This window comes from Labrus bergylta, chromosome 11, assembly GCF_963930695.1.
Source record: "Labrus bergylta chromosome 11, fLabBer1.1, whole genome shotgun sequence".
Taxonomy (NCBI): Eukaryota; Metazoa; Chordata; class Actinopteri; order Labriformes; family Labridae; genus Labrus; species Labrus bergylta.
Window position 1 is genome coordinate 23988180 of NC_089205.1, and position 23210 is coordinate 24011389.

Below are 23210 nucleotides of genomic sequence, written 5' to 3' on the forward strand. Positions count from 1 at the left end.
ACATTTAATTTACTTAAGTTCTTATATGTAGAAGGTTATGAAACTCAGCTCTACTGTACCTTCTCAAGCAGGTATCCGATCACCAGAAAACCCTTCCCTCCCAGCATCTGCTCCTGCATGGCCACAGAGCTCTTGAGCAGCTCAACCAGAAAGGCCAAGAGGGTGGCACTGCAAAACAAGAAGACATAAAGTCTCACTGGTGGATAAAAAACTGCATCTATACACACACATACACACAGGGAGTGGTGAAGGAGTTATTCTATAAACTACAGCAGCATGAGGAGACGGTGGGCAGAGAGATAAAGACAAGGTCATTTTCAAAGGAGCAATCAGCTGGGAACTGTAACTCGCCACTTTCAAACCTCTTCAGCTGAGAAGAAAGGGTCGGCTCTCTGGGCTCTCCAGGGATGGAGAGTGGTCCGGGGGCAGGTTGTAACAGGCTGTTTTTGTTGTTCACGGGGAAAGGCTCCAAGGGGCCAAGGCTCTGCACTGAAGATGATTTTTTTTTCTTGTTGCAGGGCTTTTCAGTTGAAGACTTTGGCTGAGCGACAGGGTGCTTGGTGACACTTTTTAATCGGCTTTACCCAACATCCTCTAGTGGCCTCCACTCTAGTGCGACAATCACAAGGACACAACCACTCCTCTCTGCTTGCCCATGGATACTGTACATATGCACAGACATGTATAACATTGAATGTGAAACTTCCTCTCCGAGTTTGAAACTGTTCAAGTCAGTCTGCTTTAACTTCTTCACCTCTCCGGCTTTACCTCAGATCCTTTACTGAAAGCAAACCCAATATTGCAGAGCAGAAGTGACTGGAAATATATCACAGCTGTGTGAAATGTGATATGTGACAGAAATACATATTAGATTATATATTATACATATTTGTTTAAATACTTAATTGAGGAGGATGTTTAGCACAGCCACGGCAGGTCCAGAGGACTTTTGAAGAGTTCATTGTTGACAAAGCTTTGAACTCGCAGGCTCGGCAGGATTTAGAGGAACTCGATCCAAAAGCCAACGCAAGGACAAAGCAAGGGATGGGACAGACTGGCGATGCTCAAGCCAGAGAGAAAGAGGGGCACTGAGCTGAGATGAGAGGAACTACAGAGGCAGAAAGATTTAGGCCTCAGGGGTTTGTGTGCTGCTGTGTGGCCACTCGGGCGCCTATTGAGTCGTACTGCCGTCGTTGAACTGACATGGGATTAGAGCAGAGCTCAGACTCCATCCAGAGGACAGCAGAGTAGCTTTGGACTGACCACATCAGGATGGTGGGGAGGAGCGCGGACTCAACCAGAGAGAAGAGACTGCGTAGAAAAATGGGCTACAGCTTGACCAATGCAGATATTATAAGCATGGATTTGTTCATTACAGGAAACATTTTTATCAATGTCAACTTATGTAAAAAAGACCAAGTACAGAAAAGACTGCAGAAAAATCACTCATTCATAGAAATAAGTATTTCCTAAAGCATTACATTAGCAAACATAGTAAAGCTCAACCAAACAAGATTTAAGTTTATTCAGCAACATGTTCATTCTACTTTAGTTTACAGCAATTTTAGTGGATTTCTTAGTCTCTCTGTTTTAACTGACTGCAAACTTAACACTATCAAAATGCAGAAAATGATTAACAAATCTACAAAATCCTAATGAGAAGACATGCAGTGCATACATGTCGCTATGCCACTTTCTGTAGGCTGATAAGACAAGTATTAATTTCAACAAAAACAAAGTCATTAGTATTCCACTTCTACTGCAGTCATCAGTCTCTTATGTAAGTGGTCAAAGATTAAAGGCTCAAAGAGCAATCAAATTCATGGAAACCCAAAATCAATCGTATCCATACTTTGTGTACAGCAACAACCTCTATTTCTAAAAGGTGAAATTCTCTTTTATTACTGTGTTTGTTTTATTTAACCTTTATTTAACCAGGTTGGTCCCATTGAGATTAAAAACCTATTTTCCGAGGGAGACCTGGCCAAGAAGGCAGCAGCAAAAAACACAAAGTTACAGACGGAGACACAAAGGAAGACAAAGCACATTAGCATTTCTATATCTTACCACACAGTAGGTTCCACCTGGCTGTCGTTCAGCTGATGGTAATCCAGCTGAGCGAAGAGCGGGAACAACACCTGGATCCCTCCGATGGAGTGTATGGCACTGTGGATGGAGTGAGTCACAGTAGCTTTTACATCCTGTGAGAAAAACAGAAAACACACTTTTGTCAGAACCTTGTAATATGAGTGCAACAGAAATCAATGTATACATCTGGTATAGTGTACACATGAACTTTTAGTAATGCAGCTGACCTGGAGCATAAGGGCATGTGGCGAGTGCACAAAGATGGAGGCGTTTTCTTTGGGCGAGGACTCCAGGCAGAGCTGAGCATCGGTGGCCTTAGCATTATAGGTGAAGGAGATGGAGCTGGCCAACTTGCCGTCATACAACACCTGCTTGTGATGCTCCGCTAAATGAATGTCGCTCTCTGACTTGAACTTAAATGTGCTCTAGGAAAAAGATGAGAGAGAAAAATAATAAGTGTTTGAGAGATCGGGAGGGTCAGAGGGGTAGACTGAGTTGCTCCGTCCTGTAAATGGTGCTTATCACTACCAGTTAGGTCTTATCTTTTAATTATAACTTGATTAAAAATATCCATCAAAGCATGGAAAAATGACAAGATGTCTTTGAATGAGCAATAACACATTTTCGGAAGGTCAGGATTCATTTATTTACATTAAGGTGATTGCTATATATCAACAGATAAATCACCTTTCTACAGATACAAATCAATGCTTTTAATGATGCAAACCGTTTTTCAACAGTCTTTACAATCAGGTATGCCTTGTTTCAGGAGAACTTCTGGTATAAATCAGCAGCTTGGTGTTTAACCGCTTAAGAAGAAACTATAAGGCGCAGGAAAATGACATAAAGGGAGTATCATACATTTCTTATTATGTGACAAAGGATATGTTTTCACTTCAAAATGCTAACTCTTTAGATTAGATTTTAAAAGGATTTATTTATCTCACATCGGGGACAAATGACAAAAAGCACTTATTTTGAAAACGATCTTCAAGTTCTTTTGCAGAGTGAAAACATTACAAAGAACAGGACCTAATGAAAAGGACCAGAGGTGATTGATTCCATACATTCATTCACTCTCAGCTCTCTTGCCCGTTCCTGAGAAATCTAAGCCGAGCACAGTGACTGCTGAGTCAAATTACAAGAGAGAGAGCAAGGAGAGTGTACTATGATTGCACAATATTACCCAGCACACATTAAGATTTTGGCAAATACACAGGTTTCTCTACAGAATAAATCTTTTTTCTATGAAATACAATGTGCATTCTTGAAAGGGGAGCCAGTATGAGAAGAGTTTATCCAGTCTGGCTGAAAACGCAGACAAATAAGGGCTGGCAGTCTGCAATTTAGCTTTGCGTTACTGTGTCACTTCACATCCAAAGTAATCAGACTGTGAGTCAGAACATTGTGCAAATACTTGTTGAGAAAACAACAGAACCTCTGTGTTTATTTATTGGATTTATTTGATGAATTTAAGCTCTCCAACTACATATGAGATATAGAGAGGGAGAGAGAGAGAGAGAGAGAGGGAGAGAGAGAGAGAGAGAGAGAGAGAGAAACTAAAACATCATGGAAAGTATTTTCTTGTGTACACTTTGAATTGTCAGGACTATTTAAAAACTGTCTTTATGATTACAGTGAAAAAATATTCTGAAGCACTTATCTTGTGTTTTGTGTTTTTAATGTTTAAATTGAACATTGAAAAAAGTACAATTCAAAGATGTAAAGACATCTGGGGCCATTTTTTTGTCTGCATGAAAAGAACTGGGGCGTCCTTCAGTAACACATCCATTATGGCTTACATAACAAACAGCCGATCAATAACAAGACTACTGTTCATTTACTCAATCATTTAGCTTTTGACAGATGAGCTGAATTAATTTGTCAATGCGGTGTGAATTGAATCCGCTTAATAAGGAAATCAAGTTGTCTAATCAGCAGGCCTGAATTATTAATGAATGAGAGAAATGGTTTTCCTTCCCTCTCCGACTCATGGACAGCGAGCAGATGGTGACGAGATAAAGAGAGACTGAAAGAGCTCAAGCACCAGCAAGGAAACAACCATCTGGTCCTAAAGAGACTGTGGATAAATACAGTATGTTATGCAACACAAGCAAACAGAGCTCGTGCGCCAGTTGAACAGGCAGCTAAATCTGGGTTTGCTTTCTGTGCAGTTAGGGTGTAGATGGATGAGCCAGGCTGTAAACTAAAATGATTGTACATTTTATTATGTACTGTGTGTGAGAATCATCTTCATTGCATACCTGTGCAAAAGTCAAGTACATTGAAATCAGCCTGTATTAAACAATTAAAAATGTTAAATCCATTTTGTGTCTGATTCTGAAACTGTTTCCCGTGTGTTTAGATTTTCCTTTGAGCAAAGATACTGATTGAAGTTTACGTGTATTTACTGCTGCTGTATCTGTTGCCTGGCAGCATTATTCTGGCAAGAGTTTTTACAGGCGAGCTTGTGAAACTGAGAGGGTTGAGCCACATTTAATGGCCTATCTTCTTCCAGTCAGATGATAAAAAAGGCATGAGAGGTATTCTGCTCATCTGCTCTGATCCAGTCTACAAGAAGCCAGCATGCATCTCATCATGTATTCTCTAACATCCTTCAAAAGTTCCTACTTGTGAAACCCAAGTGAGAGGAAATAACAAGCTTCAGTGGCCTGTACTTTAGTTTGAGTCTCACCGCAGTGTGAAAATAATGATCTCATGGGTTGTGACCACAGTGACAAACTGTGTAGCATGCCAGCATCATTCCACAGGGCAGCCCGTCATGTAAGAGAATTAGAGCACAGCTGCCTTCTTCCTCTCACAGTGCTGAAGGATGTCACTGACCAGGGGCTTCCCCACAACTCCCTCAGAGAAACAGGAAGGAGCTTGACAAGCTAGGGACATCCCTTTGCTGAAGCCTGAACCTGACTACACAATGACACAGCATAGTGTTCAAAGACTGCAAAAAAAGATTTCTAATTATTTGCCTGAGAAAAATAAATTAAAAGTGTGTCAGTATAGTATATCTTTTTATATCCAGAATGTTTGTCATTAAATAAGCAAAAGATTATTTAAAAATCTTGCTTTTGTCCTACTACTGCAATTATTTGTGTGCAATATTCCTCCTTATATAACAAATGTTGGTCTGCCAAAATGAGTATTTTAAGATGAAAACATCATCCAACAAAGTTAAAATGTCTGTTGCGCAGCCTTCATACATTATACAGTGGATACAAAAAGTCTACACACCCCTGTTAAAATGTCAGTTTTTGTGATGTAGAAAAATGAGACCAAGAAAGATCATTTTAAAACTTTTTTCCACCTATAGTGTGACTTATTACCTGTGCAATTCCATTGAAAAAAATCCAGGTTATATAATAAGTCTGTACACACTTGCCATCAATTAAATTGACTGATTAACCGTAAATAAGATTTAGGCTTGTTCTGGTAGGACACTCATGGCATTCACTGAGGTGCATCTTACAGCAAAAGTCATGATTCTGCAAAGATCTTAGCAAAGCACCAGCGGGATCTCATCCTTGAAAGGTATCGATCAGGACAAGGGTACAAAAAAATGTCCTAGGCATTAGCATTACCATGGAATACAGTGAAGACAGCCATCGGCAAGTGAAGAAAATATGGCACCACAGTCACACTACAAAGAACAGGACATCCCTCCAAAATTGATGGAAAGTCATTAAGAAAACGATTCAGGGAGGCTGCCAAGAGGCCAACAGCAACATTAAAGAAGCTGCAGGAATGTTTGGAGAGCACTGGTTGTATTCTACATGTGAAAACAATCTCCCGTATTCTCTATGTGTTGGCTATGGGGTAGGCTGGTAAGACAGAAGCCACTTCTTACAAAAACATCAAAGCCTGCTTCAATTTTGCAAAAACTTTCCTCAAAGCCCCCAAAAAAGCTTGTGGGAAAATTTGATCTGGTCTGATGTGACCAAAGTTGAACTTTTTGGCCATCATTCCAAAAAGGTATGTTTGGTGCAAAAACAACACTGCACATAACCAAAAGAACACCATACCCACGATGAAGCTTGGTGGTGGTAGCATCATGCTTCTGGGCTGTTTTTCTTCAGCTGACACTAGGGATTTAGTTCAGTTAAAGGGAACTATTCACAGTTCAAAATACAATCAATTTTGGTACACAACATTCAGGTGTCTGCTTGAAGGCTGAAGATAAAGTTGAATTTCACATTTCAGTATGACAATGACCCAATCAAAAAAAGAATGGCGGCTTCACCAGAAGAAAATTTAAGTTTTTGAATGGCCTACCAAGAGCCCTGATCTGAATCCTCTTGAAAATCTTTGCGATGACCTGAAGAGGGCTGTGAACAGAAAATGCACTTTTTTTTTTTCAATAAAATTGCACAGGTAATAGGTCACATTATAGGTGGAAAAAGTTTTGAAATTATCTTTCTTTGTCTCCTTTTTCTACATCACAAAAACTGACATTTTGAAAAGTGTGTGCAGACTTTTTATATCCCCTGTATACTGTGATAAGACCAAGTAAACAGCTTTGAATGCTCCACTCATTCAGCTGCCTCAAATATAAAGATAGGTTGGTTCACTCCAAACAGCCTCCATTATATTCGACGTTCATGACATCCAATGACTTGGCATGCACTGTTCTACATCGGACATTGATATATTTCATGGCCCAATACTCACAGGTATTTGTTCTATGTAACATGGGGGGGCAAGTGTCTCTCCCCAGTCTTCTCTACAGAAATCTGTGGCACATACTGCAGAGCAGTGTTGGCACTGTCACAACAGGCTAATCTGCATCATGTAGAACACATATGGTAGAGGTAATAGAGGGCAGACACAGATAACTGAGGGCATCATTTGACAAGTCACGGCTTCCCCGTCTTGACGAGTTGTCTCGATGACTAGCACTTTGTGTTCAGTGAAGCTGTCACTGGATATTGCTGTGATGGATATTGCTTTATGACTCCAGACCATGCTATTTCCCAGAGCTGGAGAGGGATAAGCAGTTATCAAAGGGCCCCTTAGTGTGTTTATTCTGGATAACTGTGTTCACTAGTATCCATTGGGAATGATAGTCTTCATGCTGAGCTACATCTCACACCGCTGTGAGGCAATTAATTTTCTCGTATGAATCCTTCAGCCCACAATTTCCTCGACTTTCACCAAAGCTTATGAACTTGGCTAAAACAGAAGCGAGGAGTGACAATGTGATAAGACAGTCAGCTTCTGTCATAATCAGTGTCTGTAAAGACAACACTGTCTCTTGACGTTATCTCAGAATGATTGGGAACGTTTCAAATCATGTTAGAAACAGCAATATACAGCAGAAGTTGTTGAGTCAAGCTCAGTTCAGAGTGCAAATTGGCTTACAGCAAAAAGAAAAGAGCCAAGGGAACCCAATTCAACTTACATGTCTGTAGGATTTACAGCCATTAATCATAAAATGCAGAAGGAATACTAACCCTAGGCAGCAATAATCTCTGCATTTCAAGCAGCCGCAAAAGTTACAGTTCTCTCTGATATATTAAGTGAGCGTGTCAAACATCAAACATGGATGAGAGGACCAGGAATCAGAAAATGATTCATACATCAGCTCAGATGTTTGTTTTTTTCTGTGGCAGTGGAGCTGGAATGAATATATATAATGGTGTAATGTACACGCTGCAGCATATGTGTGCAGTGATTTGCGCCACATTTAGGCCACTAATCCCCTGGACAGACTCCCATCACAACAACCAATCAGTGAGTCTGACAGCTCTCTGACCTTCATCCTCAGCTCACCTGGCTGCCTCTATCACACTCTCCCCATCACCAACAGCCTGCATAGCTTCATCAATTTCTGCTAATTGTCTCCCTGGGACCTGCTCTTCATTATTTTGAGAAACCTGGAGGACTGCTCGTCTGTGTGTTTGCTCTCTAATAGAAGGTCTAGAACCACAATTAAAGAGGTAAACGACAAGTCACCAGCTATTAGCGGAAAGACCAAACAATGAGCTCTCTTAGGAATCTCCAGACACCCATGGACATGATTAAAATCACAAACACTCATGCAACAACCTTTAACAGAGAGAGTTTGACAATGACAAAGCAAAAGATGCCTTTCCTTTCTGCCATAAAAAAAACCCTAATTTAATCTTCAAAGCAGCTGGAGAGCAAACAAAGCTAGTGTAAAATGGACAGATATTGTAAAGTGTCTGCGACACATCCTGTGTTCAAAGCTGATTTGACAGTGCGTGTCATTCCTCCATTTGTGACAGAGTGCAGGGCTTAAAACTGTGAAGAAGCAACAGCACTTGTGAGAATCAGGAGCAAAAGTGAGGCAGTGAGAGGGAGCGAGAGAGCAGTCTTTGAAACTGAGAATAAACTGATGACACGCCCTTGATCTCATTCAAGATGAGTGGAAAATAGTCTCAAGCAAAGTAAATATAATTTGAATACTAATATAAAATCCAAATATTTTGTCAAAATGTGATTAAAATTCAAGGCTAAATCTCCCTCTGGGAAGGTCAGCATCTTTTTAAATTCACTATCTTCTGGTCTTTGTCAGAGAGCAGGGGAGTGCTCCACCTGCTGCAGCTGATATAAGTCGGCTCAGGACTCTATCCTCTCTGAGCGCCTGCTGCTTCTCTCACTGTATTGTACCGTTATTTGAAAGAAGACGGTAATTTATGCAGCCGTTTATCTGGGAGGAAAAAGCAACGCTCCCTGGACAGAGACATACGGAAAAGAAACTGTGGCAGGACTGTGGCATTGATCTCACAGATGGATAGGTGATGCACACTGCTCACATGTAATCTAATTTAGTCACCCTCAAGTACATACCTTATAGCCCGGTCCTAGCTGATGAATTGCAAATATCTGTGCTGGATTGAGGGCTTCACTGAACACGTAGACACCTCCTAGCTGCCCACAGAATACTCGGTTTGCATCGGCCGTCTCAGAGGAGCCGAGGAAGCATTTATCATAACTCTGCAAGACACGGAGAGAAAAAGCTACATCATCTTAGACTTTCAAACTGCAGAGACTGATCTACATTCATAAAGAGCAAGAAGAAAGAAGAACAACATGATGCACAGATCAGTTTGTTTGTTTTTCTGCAGAGACTTTGTATTTTTGGTGTAACTATCAAAAACATGACCACCTTCTGTGCCGCTCATTCAACCGCGATAAAAACAATAGCCCTGATACACAGTAAAGGAAAAGTTAAAGATAAAGACGACATGTGTTGTGACTGCATTCAGGGTGTAATTGAACTTACAACAGCGGAAGATTCAAAATTACAGAGAAAAAGTCAGTACAAAGTATTGGGGTCATTTTTAATTTGTTCATAGGATAATCAGAATGTTGATGAAGCTTGTTCTTTACTAATCCTATGTATTATTCAGTTTAATCTTCAGTCTCAGGAATTCATTAAAATATGCTAAATTAAATACTGATTAAATGTAGCAAAACATTTTGAACAAAATCCCTCCTAATGCTTAGTACACAGTAACTCAAGGATTGAAAAAGCACCTTAAACGGAAACATTTCTCATGAAAGCCTCAACAGCAGAAAGAGACAGGGTGAAGAGATCAGACATGATGTAGACGATGCCAATGATCCATGTTTTAAAATCCTGTTTTACCTACAACTTTTTATTTTGCACATATCACATTCAGTACATCTCAGCTGTCAGCTCAAAATATTTTCTGTGAAGCCCATTAGCCGTGTTATCATACTCCCTTAAAGCAAACATGTACTACAAGAAGACAGCTGCAATAGTTGTTGAAATGATTTAGATCCAGGGGAATGTAAAGCTGCAGGGGTGTACAGTAGAACACAGTATCATGTGGCGTACCTCTTATTTGAAAGAAGCTTTACTATTCCAAACTGTTTCTCCTGCTTTGTCTGTGGTATTACTGCCGGTGTCTTTTTGATGCAGTGGTTCCTGCAGCATCCCTATCAAAATAATTCAACCTTATGGTGTCTGCCTTCATTTAAAGTGTAGGAAGAAACCTCCACAAAAACTATCCATCACAATTAAGGCAGCTTAGGTTAATGTTCTGGAATATTTCATGAGAGGCACTCGTATCTCAGCCTGTCATTTGTCTAATCTTCTCTTCATTTCACAGCTACAGTAACAAAGTAAACACACCTTTCAAATGTGTCTCAAAGATGCAAATTGCTTTTTATAGCAGTCATTTAGAGCCATGTGTGACTCTCTGTTCCATTTGACGGTCATTCAAACATGCAAATATCACACAATCACTCTGTGTTTGCATACATTTCAAACAAGAGTGTTTCAGTCTCATAATACTAACGCTCTGCAAATATAAATGCAGCAGCTACAGAGATTTAGCAATCTTTCACTTAATGCATAAATCTGTTCTCAAAGTGTTTGATACTCCATCTTCCACCCTCTGCTGCAGCACAGCTCTGTGACAAACTGTTATTCAAATAAAGACTGAAATGCCATGTCAGATTTCTGAGAGAGATCGATGATGAGAGGGTAAAACTCATTTTGCTCAATAAGCACACCTCAAGATGTATGCATTTCTTCTTCCTCTCTATTTCCAGCCATGCAAAACATGGACGTGTCTGCCTCAGTCACTTCTGTGCCAATGAACTTCAAAGTCATTGGAAAATGATGACAGCAGTGAGGAGGAGTGAAAGGAAGAGGGCTTACATCATTGGTGTTGACGTGCCATGCCATGTCTCCATATGACACGAGTTGTCCGTTCACGTAACATCTGATTTCACTGTTCCTCCAGCGGCTGTAGATGTTAACGATACTGATCATGTACCACTGCAGGAGAGAAGAGAGTCAGATTTACAAGCTTCAATAAGTGAGAGACAGAGAAAGTTTACTACAAGTTAACTAAAACTACGATGGAGTTTGGTTTATTGAGCAGCGGTGAAGCTCTCGACTTCGTTTCTTTACAGCCCATAAAGTAAGATCAACCTGCAAGCGACTGGAAAGCCACAGCCATGAGGCTACTCTGCATTCTACTTTAAAACCCCAGCGGAGCATGGTGAATAACAAATAAGAGAAAAGGCTAAATGGAGTCAAAAATATATCTGTTTTTCCCTCTGCACAAAAGAGAGCAGAGAGTATCTTCATGTTTTCAATATAGAAACATTTACTGCAGCAATACAAGTGAGATCAAGGTTTAGTAGTGCGTACAAAGATCACATAAATACATCTTTACAAAACACAGACCTTCATAGCACATGTATGTGAATGAAAAAATAAATATGCATGTTATTGTGGTTTCATATTTACTTATATACAAATTTTAAGGGCCGTCCTTTGTTATATTGTCTACATAGTGTATGTCCTGCTTTGCTCTATTCTTATGTTTTCAATGTTTGTATGTAATTTTCAATTGGGTAAATTGTATTTGCGATAGTAAATATTCTTACTTTGTTATTTTTTACTGTATTTTATTTTAACTTTGTTTAATCTCTTAAGGTGAGGTTTTGAGATAAGCCCTCATGGGTTTCTACCTCACCTGCACATGTGTTTTATTTTTTATTTATTTTTTTCTGTTTGATTCTTCCTTCAAAAAATGTGCAAATAAACTAAACTAAACTAAACTAAGGGCCGTCCTGTGGGCATGTCCATAAACAGTCACAACATTGAGCTTATTAGAAGTTCTAACTATATAAACAATAGAAAACACATTTGGTTTGTGTAGTGTTGCTTGTATTTGCTGACGCAGAACCTGTAGATATATTATTTATACACTTCTCTTTGTAGTCGTATTTACTTTCTTGAACTTTTCTGTACTAGTGAGCGTTTGTCACAAACTTGGATGCTGAAGCCGATAAAGCACTGATTTTAGTTCTTTGGATTTAAATCATTGAAGCTTTCTCGTTACTCAGATCCATCTTTTGACTCATATTATCATAAAGTTGAAAAAAAGAGGGATAACATTAGCCACTCATCTCATCTTCAGGACTGGTAATGACCCGGTCCCTGGTTCAGACTGAAACACTTTGAAGTGGAGGCCAAAGTGCTCAACTGCTTCAGACTTGGTTCATGTCATATATGAAGCCATGTATCAATAAACCTTGATATATAAAGATAAAATTACTTTACTTCATTATTACTAGGGCTTGCTGGTTAGGTGCCAGTTCCCTTACCTCCACAAACCCCTAACCTCATGTGCAGCCCCTCACTCTAACTTCCCTCCATTAAAGCATGTCCATAGGACCCTGTTTGTGTTTTACTTGGCCTATGCATACGTGTTGTGTCAAATAACAGATTCAACTGAATATTATAAGTATTTCTTCTTCGTCAAATACAACGGGGATAGGAACGAGTCGGTGCGTGAAGCTACCTGACCTTCAGGAATAAGGAATAAGTTTCGCATTATTTAATTGCTTTTAATCGCAATTCATTAATCACAAAGCCTGTATTTAATTGAACTCTTTTTTTGAACTGCTTGACAGCACTAATAATTACACATGGGACTCTGTAAATTCAAGTTTCTTCGCTTGGGGTGCCGACATCATAGTGGTTAGTGTGCAAGCCCCATGTACCGAGGCGATAGTCCTCCAAGCTGGAGGCCCAGGTTCCAATCCTACCCGTGTCTCCTTTGCCCACTCCCTCTCTCTTCCTTATTCCTGACTCTATCCACTGTCCTATCTCTAGAATAAAGGGCACAGAAAGCCTAAAAATTAATCTTAAGAAAGTTTCTCAGCTTGAATTTAACAGTTCCTTTGTTGGAAGTTCCTGTCTGCTGTGTTAACTTGTAAAAAACAATGTTATATTACAGGAGGTCATGTTCAGCCCTACCACACATAGCAGTAGGCAATAGGGTGTCCATCTCTTTGTGACAGTGTGCCCACTGTTTATTAGTTTGACCCGTGAAGGGCACAGTGAGCAGTCTAATGGAATTACAGCCGTCTCCACACACAGGTAAGGACACTTAAGAGTGGATTCATGGCTGAGGGGAAGAGTGCAAGCCGTCCGCAGATAATTTAAAGCGGCACTTATCCGCAGATGTCTGGACCCAAAATCAATTAAAAACTTAATTCAACTTGTTTTATCTTCTAAGAGCTTCGAGAGAACAATCTCTGCGCTGCGGCAGAAGGAACGGGATGAATGGCTGTTCCCAGGTGTTACTTGGAGACTCTAATTGTTTGACACGTGCTTTGAGACGTTTCTTTGTCACTGCAGGGACATCAACACTACGCTGACATTTCACACTAAATTAGGTTTCATCTTCTCATCTACATTTACTTCTAATTACACCTGTAGGACTCTTCTGGGGGGGGGGGTCTTAAACACTCCAGGTCTTTAGACATACTACTCTAAAATACCATTAAAAGAACAGGTGGTTGTGGGAATCTGGGGTAAATAAAACCAAACTGCAGGGTGTTATAAAGACAAAAGCGTAATAATGGTTCATTTTAAATCAAACCAAAAGCCTGGACTGTTGTCTTGGCTCAAGCACCGATGGTGCACAATAGTTATATTTGATGGTGGTTTTAAAGCAATGCAGGTTATTTGTTATATTTGAAAATGACATCTGTTCTCAATGTCTAAAAACATTCATTTCAGCTGGAATAACATGAAGACCTCTTCCATGTCATAATCACATCAAGCATAATCAAATGTTTAAAATATATGATAAAAAAAAAAATCAAAGCTTACCTTCCTTGGTTGGAAATCATACTTCACACAGTGCTGGAATCCTTTTCCTTTAGACTTGAGTGATGTCACGATCAAACAGTTACCGACAAAATGTGCAGAGTAGCCAATGCCCTTGCTGGTACGAAAGCTGGTAACGGAAACATGCACATTATATATCCTGAGCTGCAAACATGGCAGGGTGAACTCTTTCATCAACAAGCATGAAGAAAATACATTTTAAACCAACAGAGATGGAGGGTTTCTGCAGTTTCATTTGTGCCTTTAAGTTATCATTTGGCTACTTCCTCCTTCACACCAGTAATTTAAGTGACACTGGCTTCCTGCTGTATAATAAGATTGGGGTCAACATAGTTTTTAAATGCCTTGTGCTATGCAGACACAAAGCAATTTGCAGAAGTAATTGACAGGTAATTCTAGAAATTCTTATGAGACTTGTGATATAATGCTTATCCATTCAGCACAGGGTGACAGCTACTGCAGATTTTGCAGGATTGGTAACAACTCCCAGGATCTAATCCCTGCACTCAGACTCTTGACTCCACAGTGACACAATATAATGTCAGCAGTGTATGAAATGCCACCTTTATACAATATGAGCAGCCCCTACGCAAACGGTCTTTCTGTGTAACACTTCTCCTTTATTCTTTCTCTGCACATCTTTTTCACTGCTGACACGTACTCACTACATAATTGTCTTCAGGTCTGTAGCAGTCTACCATCTTCAAACCCCCATACCAACCCCACCCACTGAGACCATCTAACTGATCTCTTTGTCAAGGCAGATAAAGATAGCCTGGGATTTCATACTGTGGAGTGCATGCAGGGACAGAGAGAGATATGGAGCCCTGCACCGAGCTGAGCCGGCCAAGACGCTCCAGTGGACAGGTCTGCTTGTGATTTCACATCAGGTGGAAAGCAGCAACCTTGGTCTGCTTCTGAAGACACAATCCTTTTTGTTGTCTACATGCCCTGCCACCGAGCTATGAGGCCCTCAGAGCGACACATAAACAGGATTAGCTTGGCATATCTCAGCCTTTTTGTGACTCTGTCAGAGGAATCACTGCCACATGAATACCAACAACTTAGCTCAGCCAATATTTCTTCTTTTCCTGTTTTTGATGTTGCACATCAGAGAAACAGAACAAGTCCTTCCAAAATGAGAGGGTGCTTTCACTCACACTGTGTGATCCAGGTAGAGGAATGGCAGCATGCAGACGATGCAGTAAAATGACTGTTATCTCTGACCGAATAGAGCAAACAGTCTTTTCTCATCAGCCAGCTCTACTGTTTTATCTGAGTAATCCATTTTCTCTTTCATTCTCTACTACAATTCTTTATATGTTCCATTTTATCCATCAGCGATTTTGCTCCAAAAGCAAATCAGATAAACAAAAGAAACCCGCAGCTGAACATCATTGGGTTATTGATTTGAGAACTAATTACCCACAAGCCTCAGCAAGAGCTGGTATGTGGCAGGTATTCAAATCCAAAAGAACACTCCACAGTGTAACACTCGGTACCAGTCGCTGTGGTTCATGCTTTCATGGCTTCTTCATCTCAATTATCTCACCTAATTCCCTGCTCTATTAGAATTCATGAAAAAGATCTGGAACAAATAAGGCCCTCTCACAAACTCTGTCATGGAAGTGTGTGAGAAATCGTATCTGTAAAACTAGTTTAACGTTGAAAAACAAGTTGTGGTCGTAATCTGCTTAAAGGAGAAAATCACTGCAGTTCACTGAGCATCAACAGCATACTTTTTAAGAAATAAAGCTGCTGCTAGATTTTCAGGTCCCTGCCGAGTGAGAATGTTTTCAAAAACAAAGCTAAAGAAATTAGATTGAAGAAAACAAGGAGACCTACATTTTCTTCTCTCCGGTTTCAAAAAGTCACCGTGCAACACATGCAAATATGAAGAGAATATTTTCGCAACAGCGTACTCACCAATACAGATATGGTTTGTCCTTGTCAACATTGATATTATTCAAAGGATCCATTCTGAACCAGGTGTTGAATGTAAACCCATTCTGATAAGGCCACTTGGCAATAGGAGGTAAAGCAATGGCCTGGGAAAAACAACAAATAACAGATATTAGACATCCTGATGCAGAAGGACAATTGTTTGTTTTAAATTCTGTTTCAGTGTCTCGACTGGAATACGCTCAAGTTTAGGCTGCAATAAGTTTTAAGGGTACTATTTTTATTGTTATCTGAAATACCAAACTTTTTCATGCAACCTGTCAACCTTATTCTTAAAATTAACATTAAAGAGCATTCATATAATCTTTACTTAGGCCACACTAACAAGCAAGTTCTAATCTAAAGATCATCAGAAATTAATAACACTCAGGAAATTGCAACTAAAGGTTACATCCACAATGTGTGTGGCCAACTGATGGCATCAGAAGTCTTGCTCATGCTGAATATTTAAGATGGAAATAAACCCAGTCATGATTTTCACTGCCGTTTGCTTTTGGGTAAATATGCTATTAATCTCTAAGATTCTGGAGAGAATGTTTGAAAACAGCTTTAACCATCTGTGAAAAATTACCTTGAATTTAATTACTGTGATGACTCATGACTTTAACTCATGTACTTTTGGTGTGAGGCAAAAATATGCAAAGGTAACAAACCGCATCCTCCACTGCTCCTATATGTCAGCTCCAAAATTAATGTATCGCTAAATCTAAATGATGCATCTTATTTAGTCACAGTGAGGTCTCAATCTGTTCTGGGTTACCTACATTATACACTTTGTATTTATATACAGTATCAGTGGAGCTGTTGTCATCTATTTGTGAGGGCCAGCTCACATCTGTATACTTACTATATGAGACCATAAACTAAGGATTAATGAAGCATGTCAGCTTTGAATGGGTTCATTAAAAGGGAAATGATATTGCACCATCACAATTACATTTTGACTAATTGAAGATATATAACTTTGTGAACTCAATAGGAATCCAAACATTGATTTTCTTTTTGGTGGTTAAGGATCTTTGATATCCACTGCTGTACAGTATAAAATATGTTCATTTTTGTGCATGAATGGTCTGTTTGTGAAATCTTACTGCTGCACTGCGACCCGGAAAGTTGAAGAAGGCATCAGGTCCGTGTCTCTGGGGCATCTGATTCAGCACAGACAACATTTTGACCGCATGCCTCGGCTGCACAGGTGATAAAAAAGAGTAATAAGAGAGTCAAGGTTTTCTCCCCGACTGTTTGGACTACAGTCATTACACTGTCAGTTATCTCATTCTGCACTTAATCAACTACACAACAAGCCACAGACAGATCAGTGAGATGGCTCCCTGAGGGCAACCTTTGTGACCGAAACCCACAAAACACACACTGCTGCCCCTGTTATCACTTACCCACAGACCTCCTTCCCCTCGCAGCATGCTGAAGAGCAACTTCAGCTCCTTCACTGTGATGCTGTAGCTGGCCAATACGCCCAACATGTCCACGAGCAAGTCTGTAAAGGCAGACAGAATGCAGGCATCACTAGGCATACACGTGTGTATACAAGAGGAGAAACAGGAGAGATAGACGAGACAATCCCCATAAACTACATTTCACAGATACTATATTTATTATCATTTCATTCTACGGTTCAAAGTTTTCAAGGTCGTCATCTCCTAAGATAATAAACTATTTTAGTTGCAGTTTAGCTGATTCTCACAGAGTCCCTTGTCTGTGATTTTTCCATCATATTCACACCAGTAACTGTTCCACTGCAGTGATTCAGTGGAAACTGAATCAGAGCCAATTCTAAATAGTGAATTGTTTAATTAAGAGGCAGAGTGACACTGCTGAATCCTTATTCATATTGAAGTTGTGCAAGGTATAGATGTCATTTCGACATGGCAGGATCTAGAATGAGTCATTTCTACAGAGAGCCACAAAGCATCATGAATATGTATTTGAGGCTTTACTCCAGGAATCCCTTTATGAATTAAACCGCACCCTTCTTTTTACATGCTTGTAAAAACTTTTTTTCCCCAATATGTCTCCAATACTTTGCATGTAGTCTGACAAATGTTAAACTTTTATAAATGAATGAAGCTTAAATTTGATGCACTGTATGCTAGATCCCTGAAGAGTGGTTCTTGTACTTTAACAAAGTGTTTTTTCATCCTAAATCACTTTTACTTTATCGCTCTTCCGTAACCAAAAATGCAGATCTATTAAATGATAAAGACAGATCTCCTGACTGAAAGCTGAATCCAAGAAGGTGTGTAACCAGTCTTTGAGCTCTCTCTGAACTTCAACATAATTGACATGCATCTGAAAATGAACATACATACTCCACCATGAGTACTGAGAAAACACACATCTCCTACCTGCAATCATGTCCTCCACTGAGCTCATTTTGAGCAGCACCTGCTGGATGAGGCCCACCTCAGTGCTCGTTTGCAGGTTTCGCACACTTTTTCGAAGGATGGCGGTAAACATGCTCCAGATTTCAGCCTGGCAGGTGACGTCACAGTGCTCCAGCAGCTCCACCATGCAGCCGATGCTTTCGGCATCCTGGATAATGAAGTTGGTCTCTAGATCAAACTCACCGCCCACCAACTGCAGAAAAGAGGGGGCAGAGAGGGAATGTAAGAACAGGATTGCATTTTTATGCTTTTCAAATGTTGTTTAAATGATATTTTGTGTGCTGTTGATGCAGTGCTCCAGCACAGAGCAACACGTATTAAACCCAACGTTCACACTGAGAATTGCTGACCCAGCTCTCACCCCTGCTCTTGATCAGGTCGTTCCTCTGAGGCGAAATTAACCAAGACCCTTCACATATTTTCTGGGTCACTACTCTGATGGTAAAGGGCTGGCCAGCAGTGGAAGAAGAAAGTGGAGCTCTATTTCCCTTGAAAAAGGTTTTGATCAGAATTTAAGCACCCATGAAAATAAAATGGCCTGGCATTTAATGAAAAGGGAAGGGGGTTAGGAGTCCCTATCGCCCAGCTGCCCCTTTTGAGACACAAATGATAATCACTATTAAGAAAGTAGAAAACAACAATCAATAATGCAGTTCTTGGAGTTCATCGAGCATGAAATTAGCCCTTTAAAGCAGTGCACGTTGGAGGTGAAGCACTGACAACTTGGTGGTGGGCATCAAAGCAAGCAGGTGGAAAATGGGCCTTGATACCCACCGTACATTATTGTGATTGACGGGTATTAGCTAAGTGAGATGAGAAACAGTAAAGTAGAAGATTAAGAAGAAGAAGAGCGTGTGGAGGTATATACTGAGCCTCACTTCAATCATGATCAGGTCTTGGTAAAAGTGCATTACACTGATGTGTTCCATCATGTGCCGGTTTGGACTTTAAGACTGGGGAGACAGATGTTCACAGAGTGCAGTTATGTGAGCTTATGCTTTGTTTCACCATAACACACAACAATGTGTCTTAAAGAAGTGCAGGCGTGTTAAAGTCTCAACATTCAACAAATGTTTAGATCCACTATAAGTGACTGAATGGATTTTAAAAGGATCTCAGCAACCTAGAAGGAAATTAAATCAGAAGAAAACAACATTGATATTCATCTTAAAACACACGCACTTTATCAATGAGCGCACAGAGCAGTCAGGCGTCATCAATAACAGGAAAGTCACAACTTGAAAACTCACAGGTTGGGGTTAATACTTCGTCTGAGCTGACTGTGCTGACCCAAAAGCGCAGACACCTAGAATCGAGCTGAAAAAGCTGTAACACGTCTGCTCTCTAAATATAGTCATAATATTCACTGGTATGGAAAATTGGTGAAACTAGTGGAAAGCTCATAGTGGAGATGCAGACAATCCTCAGTGCTAAACTGCCCACTCTTCCCACCTCTGCCTGATGCCACAGAGCACGCTGCTGCAGAGAGCCAAACACAGAATCCAAATACAATACAGCTACATTCTGCTGCTTTCTTCTGCTGTCTGGTCTTACATGCTGCATCTGGCCATGACTAATTAGGTAGTGAGTAGAACATTTTTGCAGGACAGAAAGTCCTCCAGTCAGCTATACATAAATGTATTTGCACACACACATTCAAATCAGGCAGATCTCACAAATTGGCAAAACATACTTGAAACAATCAAATAATGTCTGAGGGCTGTAAAAATCACACTTATTCACATCTTTATTATGGTAGGGATTCAGGAATCACATGAACAGTCAAACATTGTTGCAAGTGAGTAAAAAAAACCTAACAACAGTCTTTACACCTCTGTAAGGTTTCCTTCTGCTTTCAGATCACTCATGAATCAAAGGTGCAAAGATGAATAACTTGAGCTGCCTCAGCAGATCAATGAAAAGCAAGAAGAGAAAAGGTTGTTTTTTTTATGTTGAGTTTAATGTCACGACCCTGAAGGAGCTGTTGTGGACGGACAAATGTGCTGCTTTTATGAACTGCCTTGTGTTTTCCCACCGTGTGTTTCTGTGGTTCTTATTTTTGTGACAAAGCATACCAATACATCAACTGATAATGAAGAGACTGCATCGACCCGGTGCCTGTCAATGGTTGTTTGTTTGGAAGTTATAATCATCCAGCTCTGGTGTTGCAGCCATCGTAACACATATCCTCCAATATAACATCCTGAAGAGGAACGGAGCCATGCGGTCTAGACTAAACCTTTTAAGTCTTCACTCCTGTTACCATTAATCAAACTATTCACCGACACGACACGATCCTGAGAAGTGGTGTAATTGCAGATTGAGATGCTCAGAATAATTTTCACCCATCATGCCACAAGAGAAAAATAAAGACGTGAAATCAGTGATTACACACTTCAACACGTAGAGCAGTTTCTCTGAGCCAGAATCAGAAATCAATGCAGAGCCTGAATACCACTTAAGCTCAGAGAAGTAAACCCCTTAATCAATGTTAAGAAGTAAATGACCAAATTCTTTTTAAACATGGGAAACTGCTGAAGACTGCTCACAGATTTAACAACAGTAAAACATAGCTACTCAGTAAAATGTCAAAGTAAATACTGAGCACTCCACCTACATAACCCATAAGCAGAACACTCTGATCACATACAGTTGATTCACTACTGTGGTTGCATTAAAGACTTACAGTTTAACTACAGTATATAAAGGGGGCTGGGGGGGTGAGCGGTTATTCAGATGATATTTACAACACACTTGGTGGAGATCTTTAGATCTTTGATGCATATCAAACCACTCTCTCCTTCATTTTCTGTTTACTGTGATGTATCTGATTAAAAAAAAAAGCCAAATATGAGCTTAAAGTTTTAGAAAAGGGAAATACTAAATCTTAATGTACACTCACTGGGCACTTGATGCAGTACCTCTTTACACTACTGCAACCAATCAATGAAATGCTTTGCCATAACAAACGCACAAACATCAGAAGGTTTTGGTTGTCTGTAAATTAATGATGTACCAGACTTCATATTTAAGAGTGCCACATTAAATAAAGTATGATTTTCCTTTCAATTACTTTTTAAATTTTCTTTCATTTGAGATTTAGCTGAACCAACAGCACAAAAAATACTCATTGACTTGAAATGCTAAAATCTGCTAAACCAAAACTTCTAAAAGAAAGGTCCAAATAACCCTACTCTAACTTTTTAGATAATCATGTTAAAGCAAAAATCTGGGAATCAGTTTCAAATATTGTTTGATGGACTGGAACTGTTTGTTGAGGTTCATTAGGACCAAACAGCGTCTTTAACAGAGCTTCACAGTTCCTCTGCAGAGATGAAGAACCTGTCAGAGAGAGGTGAGAGACAACAATCTCTGTAACAGCCCATTAATTAGGACCCTGCACTTCAAATTAAAGACATAAGCAGCCTGCCTGGAGTTGACTTAATGAGAGTAAACATGCAAAATCAAATGGATTTATGGAAGAGAAGTTGTCTAGTTAGAAAAAAGGGGGAATGATGGCCTGAGTGCTGTGTGGCAAACCAAGCGGCAGTAACCAGCTACGACTCATCACTTGAACAACACTGTTAATTAAGATGTTGATGGCGGCAGAATTTCAGCTTAAAAAAGATCTTCAAATGCCTTCAGAATGGGTTGAAGAAGAGCACCAGCTGGTTGGAACCTCTTACAAAACACACATGTGACGGTTCCTCTGACTGTACTTGGCAACTCTGTAGAGGATCTTCACATGTTGGAGAATAAAGGTATGCTATAGATGGTTAAAAGCATCCAGGACATGATGATGTAACTGTTGAAAATGTGTCCATTCGAAAGCAAGATTCTGAGTGTCTAAGTAAAGACATCTCTGTGTCACATTCACTACATTTGTTTACTTTGTTAACTTTATTCATTACATAAAGATGTTGTATGTGAAATTTCCCAAGGTATTCATTTTAACTATCTCCTGAACCAAATCATGCTGAATGCAATTCAGAGGCATTTCAATTTACAGCCCTGTCCATGTATGATGAGCATCAATGGGAAAGCCAGCCATCTGAGAAAAAGTAATTGTAGCCAGTAATACATTATCATATTGTCGAGGCTAAGATATAACATGCATGTAAATTTGGACTCAGAATTAAATGATTCCGTTTCTCTGACTCCCTGCCGTCTCTCCAGGACTTATCTAAAACACTGCAAACAGCAGGAAACACCGACACTGAAAGAATGTGACTGTGTTCTCATTTATTTTACGCCTATCTCTGACTTCTACCCCTGATGCTTTTCAATGATAGATACTGCTAGACTTGGTCTGTTTACCACAGTTAAACCCAGACGCAGCTCAGTGTGCTGCTGAGACTGAGCTCCTGTGCTAAATCCTTTCTCACTGAGACTCAGAGATGATAGCACTATCAGTAATCTGCGAGCACAAGAAATCCCTGCTTTGGGGAAGACAAACGTGTCATAACTTCTGATGCACGAGACACTAAACGTTCATTTAACAATACCGCAGTATACTCTCTGCTCGGTTACTATGAATTATTCCTTTTATTTGTTTAACTCCCTGTATACCTACATTCCCCTTGGTTTTTTGAACAAATAAATAGATGAAAGCCTTTTTTTCTTTTTTTTTAACCAATCTCAATTAGCCATTTCAAAACGGTATCAAGATTACCCACCACACATACATAAGAACGAGGTAACAAAGAAAAAAGTATAACAGTATGTTAAATCAGCACGTCCTTGGAGATTTTAACTTTAACTGAAAAAATTGTAAATTCAGTTGCAATTTATCATAGCAGGTTTTCTCTTGCCATTTGGACACCATGTTGCTATGAATCTGCCAGTCAGTCTGTGCTGTTCACAGATGCCATATGATGCAATGATAGCAAGCCTTGCTTCATTTTCAGAAGTAAATACTGCAGAGCATGATGTATGACAGACAAACCTATGACAATGACTTTAAGTTAGGTTCATTTATACATTTTAAAAAGCCTTTCAGCCTCATCTGTTGCTGATTCCATAACTTGTTTTATATGTCAAATCTTAAATGTCTGCATTTTATTTGGATGGATCAACTTTTGATCAGGTATTTATTT